Genomic DNA, 5,943 nt, shown 5'->3' on the forward strand with positions numbered 1-5,943 from the left:
ACTATAGATGAATAACTCTTGAGAGTCCAGGTGCAATGAAGAACTGATCCAAGGTCTCAGACTCTACTGTTGCTTTGATTTTTCTGCATCTGGAAGGAAGGTGGAACTTGATTAGAAATCACTTGGTCTGTGTAGGTGCAGTGATGTATGAGGGGCATGATGAAAAAACTGTGCTTCTGTGTTTCTGCAGTGAAGTTTTTAGGAAGGGGAGTGTCTTTAATCTGAAGATCTGATTATTAGCTTGTGGAATGGCAGAGTCTAGTTTACCAAAATACTATCATTGGTGGACACTGTCGTTGAAATAAGTGGAAGTCTCAAAATAGTCATTACCAGCCATGACACGACCGAGTTTGTATGGAGGTTTAGTTATTAAATAAGTATTTAAAGTATTTGAAATAATGCCTTTGGCTATAAATGTACTGCGACGGGTGAATTTACATCTTTAACGTTTTGTTTCAAAATTCTTCCACATTTTCCTGAATAGTCAAGTGTATTTTCCTTTTTTCTTGATTAATGCCAGCAACGTTATTATTTTAATACGTTTCTTGGATATAGTAATAAGACTGTAATGTACAGCAGTCACTGACAAGACATTAATTCATTTTAATATTGTTATCAACAAACTTCTAATAACTTTAAATACATCTTTGTCATATTAAGTGTTCATGTATAGGTACGATGGGAAAGATTGTTTTCACATTCAAAGAACACGCCAAAGAATGCTATTTGTCCCTACTCAAATATTGAGGACTTTTGTATTAAATATTTAATTGTCCAGCTGTACTGCGATAGAGTAGTGGAGAAATGATAAAACCCTGCGTTTGCACTTAGAGACCATTTCTGGGGCAGTTAAGTGACCTGTCGCTAAATGAATTGAAAGGAAGGAAGTGACTTAAAAAAAAAACTTCTGTGTGTTCCCACCACTGCTGGTCCTGAGAAACAGCCCTCGTTAATCGCGTGGCTACTCCAGGGCTCTTAGGAGCCATTCGATGCGTACGTGCTCTGAGGACCTGTTTCTGACTTTTGGCTTTCTGAAGCAGGAGTCTGGGATGTTTGAGAAGGCCGTAAGGCACGTGGGGGAAGGCAGGAAACATACTATTTGGACTCTATTATTTGAGAAGGCTGTATCAAAATTGGCGTTAAAACAGCGCAAATTGAAATGGTTCAGGTTGATACAATTTTTGTCAATTTTACAGACTACTTCGAAGCAGATAGTTACTAAGGAAAAGTGAAGACGCTCTTTTATAATGTCTGAGATGGTCCTTGTCCTTTGAGGAGAAAATGTAAAGACAAAAGGGAAGGAGCAGGCGATGCTTACACCCGCGTTCACAGGATGGTTGATTTGGAAAGAGCTTAAATCTGGCCTTTCTTGTTGTCAGTTTTGAACACTCTGTGTATTTTGTTTATAAACGGGTAACTGAATTATAAGGGATGTGAAGGCAGAGCTTTAGACATGGAAATATTGGAGTATCCTGTGAAATCATCATGGGTCCATAAAGCCTCAGAGAAAGAAAAATGTATGTGTGGTATGAGGCAGTGTTGCCTTATCAGTTGGTCCAACACCCCGGGGTGTTGGGGTTGTGTTATTGGGTAGATTGCTTAAACTCTGTGTCTCAGTAATGGACACCTGTCTGTAACATAGGGACAAGAATTTTATTATTTTATTATTATTTTATTACTAAGATGCTTTGAGGATCATGTGTGTTGGGAAGTCTGTGTGCAATGTGTTATTCCAGTCATCATGAGAGGTGGTGTGGTGGCTCTGCTCTATTCGCTCATCCTCTCTTTTCCACCCTCTCTCTCCCATTCCTCTGTAAATAAATGACAAGGAGAAGGGAAGATCAGCCTCACATCTCAAGATGAGTGATAATTTGGTATCAGATGACCTGGGCACACATTTGTCCAAATCTATTTTAGCCTGAAAATTGAGAGAGGGTTTAAACAACAAATGAGAGAAGTCCTGGAACAGCATCTAGTCTGAGGGATTGTGTATCTGGAGTCTCTGTCTCTGCTGTTATATCCAAGGGAGTTCCACTCTGTAGTACATAACTTGATTCTATGCATTTTTATGGGCTTTTGTTTTGTCGTCAACAGTGTATTAAAGCTAGGTCACACTAAACGTGTGCTGGTGTCCATGAGTTTGGGTTCATCAGGTTATGAGGTTTAAGGAAGAGAAAGCATGTTCATCCTGATCAAAGAAGGTTGAGATTTTTGACTTTATTCTATAGCACATGTTCTCGGATCATCTAGGTGTTTGACCTAACAGATGATGATGCCCATGATCTATTATTCCGTGCTACTGTTCCACGCTATGGTCCTGATTACTGTCTTTTACTCTAGACTTGTTTTGTTACTGTATGTTTGAAGCTGATGGTTAGTGTGTGAGGAGACATGCAGAGTAGATGTCTTACAGACATGTTGATTAAACTTCTACCTCACCTTTCTGTGGCTGTGGGGGCTGAGCTGAGTGACGCAGGTAGTTCTTCCTTTGTTATGTTCCTTGAACATATTAGCTGTGTTTTTTTCCAAGTGGAACTGTTGTTTATTACTGTTGTAATAAATTTTGTGATTGAATTAATGAAATGTAAAAAGAACTCTTGATTTCATTGGAATGTCATGAAGCTGTACCTTTTAAAAGGTGTGGATTAGTGTAAAAAGTAGCAAGACTTACTAAAAATGGACATTATGCTGTGGAAGTGTGCTAGCATACTATAAATTCAGCCAGTGCATCACATCCTGACATTTAATAGTTTTATTATTCCGTTTGTCATTGCTGGGCAAAGAGTGTCAATGAGAAATACATAAAGTGCTGCTTCTTAAAGACCAGTGAGTTTGAGTGCACTTCACGTGCTGGATTTGCACACTGTTTCTCCTTCCCTGCCCCTGCTATTTTCTTTCTCCGAATATTATCGGTGTGTGTGTATGTCATAATTATTTTTTTTTTTATATTTGTAAGTATCTAAGTTATGGCATGTATAATGAACAAGGCTGCATGGGGCACACAGCACGGACACCAGAGTAGTCAGCGAAGACTGTCGTATGCAGGATAGAGAAAGGGAAATGCTTCAGTTAAGACATTGAATTGAAACTCATGCTCAGCCCTCATATGGGAAACCAAAGTCCACTAAGTGGGAAAGGTTACCCAAGATTCGTATTTATTTTCCTAATCCTGTGTTGAGAGATCTGTCGCTTTGTGAAGTTAATTTGTATTGCAGCATGAGTTGGAGTTCTTCCTCTGAATTTACAACAGATGGCTCGTGTGTCTTTCCTACAGTTTTCTGAATTGCATATATACACCCATAGGGACAAATTTCATTGTTTGAATGTCTGAAACTTTTTCCAACCTCCTTATGCAAAATATTTTTTTAATCAGAAAACTCTGATCGAACTGAGACAGCTTAGTGAAATATTATGGACTTGACTGAAGTCCTTCAGTAATTTTTTCATGTTTGCAGTGAAATTTCTGGTAGTTCACCATAGCTAGTAGGATGGGGGTGGAGATGTACTTAGGATGAGGGTTGCCTGCGTTCAAATCGTTTCCCTTTGGCTTCGTTCGGTTCTGGGACTTGGATTAATATTCTGGCATTCAGTTGAGTATTTTGAATATGAAGCTGCGGTGAGTTGTCTTTCATGTTTTTGATGTAAAATGTATGTGAGAAAGATAACCTTCATAATCAGGCAGAACGTTAAAAATTTGCAGGATGAAATAAACCAGTGCAGTTTTAATGACAGTCATGGATGAACCCTGCAACTCCCATGGGCATAAGACAAGACTATTCATAACTGGGAAAGCTGCTTTAATTTGGCTTGAAATGTGGTCTGTCAGGAAGCCTTATAAGCAACTTTAACTGTATTATGCAATGAAAGGAGGCTGTTACTTATGTAATTGCCTAGATTTTCATTAATAATGCAAAATTCCCTGCTTTTTCATTCCTCCAGGTGATTAACCGAAGATTTTTCTCAGCAGTCTCGCCTCTGTTTTGAGAGAGGTGTGATGAACAGTCCAACAGATCTTTATCTCTCCTTTAAAAAAAAAAAAATAAAAATGAAGTGATTAACCTTTAACACAAAGCTACCACGACTGTTAACATCTTATACGGTCGCCGTGCTGAGCAAATGCTGAACTGTTGGGGAGAAGGTTAATGACTGATTCTCAGCAGAGGAGAGAAATTGATCTCCCGTGATTTAAATAAAGATCCGAGTGCAAGTCTGAGACTGTTGGGATTTCGTTGCTTTTAACTTTTGGTCTAAAACTACAGCACAACTTAGGTGGCAGAACCTGCACCGAAGTTATTAAAGTCGGAAAAACAGGCAACTCAAGAGTTAGAGCTATAATTTTAGCAAGACAACGGGGTAATACCATAAACTATAAGAGCAAGACTTGAGCAGTTGCTGTAGTTACCAGGAGCTGGAGATAGTGTTATAGCCTCATCGTTTCAAATACACTGGCTGGTACCGATACTTTCCATAAACCCGTGTCCCGGGCTCGTGCGCTGCTGTGGGCCTTGCTGTTACGTTCCTGCAGTGCGCTGCCCTCCAGACTTTGCTGTCATCTCCCAGATTTCTCTAGCAAAGGCAAGCAGGAGCTTGAGATCTTGAACCTTTATTCTGTGTGTCCTGATGGGCAGTCCTGGGTTTCCTAGGAGAGCTGTGGTTTGTTGGCTGGGTTGCTAATGGCCGTGATGGGATGTTTCTCTCTCTGGATTAGTGCTGTTATCTTAACAAAGCATGAAAACTGCTAATTGCTTAAACTGACAGCTTACATTTGTGTGTAGCTATCAAAGAAATGTTGTATATAAACCGTGTGTCATATGTTGTGGCCTTAATTGGCTTTCATTGGGTTATCTTAAATGATGGCCTGTGCTTAATGTCATCACAGGAATCTGTTTATCTCGGTAGCCACAGGGCTGGGATCCATGAGCAGGGTGAATGCACTGACTGTTGGTGCCGTTCAAAGCGTTACTGTGCTCCAACTCTTCCATAAAAGACAAAATTCTCAAATGTAATGTTTTTTTAGAATATATTTTTGTAGAGTTGTTTCTATGCTAGATTTTATTTTCTTTGCAAGTGACATGGTCATAGTCAAATGGGCGAATGTTTCCTTGAGCTGAAGATGCTTAACAGGACAGTTGTTGCTGACGCTGGAAGAAAGCGATCAAAAGCCACACCTAATGCTTGAACTTTTAAATGAAATCTTTAATATTTAAATAGGAGAAAATGCTGTGTGATTGTATATTCAATGCAACTGATAGAAGGATATGAAGAAATAATATTTTATTGAAAATACTACTCTTTTTTTTTTTAAGTATTGTTCAATGCATCATCTTTCAGTGCACTGTTCTTTCCATAGCCACGTGTTCATTACTGCTTTGTGCAGCCAGCCTTGAATTAAAGGGTCAGTGAATTAGATCTAATGCTAAACTATTGTGATATCTTGCTAAATGTAATGTTAAATCCAGGGATACATCTTAAATACATAGTAACATTTACCATGGTTGTGAGAATTGAAATAGCATGTGGGTTCCAAAGTGAGCTACAACTAGTTTTAACTTATGTGATTTTGCTGTTCCTCTGTAAAACTTTACAGCACGTCTGTGGGGAATAAAATTACCAATTTGAAAGTAAAAAAAAAAAAAAAAAAGAAAAAAAAAAGAAAAAGTTGAAGCTTATATGTAAGTACTGACATTCATAAAAGTTTCTGTGAAGTTTGGAGCTGGCTCCACCCGTGTTTTTTTGCAGTAGGATGCCTCATAGGATGGGTTCATGTATTAAAACCAGAGAGCTGCGTACTTTTTCTACCCCAGTGCTTTGGCTCAGTGGTGTCTCCTTGTACTCACTGGAGTGTTTTTGTGCCTCCTCCAACTTCTCTTGTGATGGTCAGTGTTCAGAAGCTGCCCTACAGAAGGGTTGTGTGAGCCATCCTAACGAGGGTTCATTAACTTA

The sequence above is a fragment of the Nyctibius grandis genome, chromosome 9, assembly GCF_013368605.1.
Source record: "Nyctibius grandis isolate bNycGra1 chromosome 9, bNycGra1.pri, whole genome shotgun sequence".
NCBI classification, from domain to species: Eukaryota; Metazoa; Chordata; class Aves; order Nyctibiiformes; family Nyctibiidae; genus Nyctibius; species Nyctibius grandis.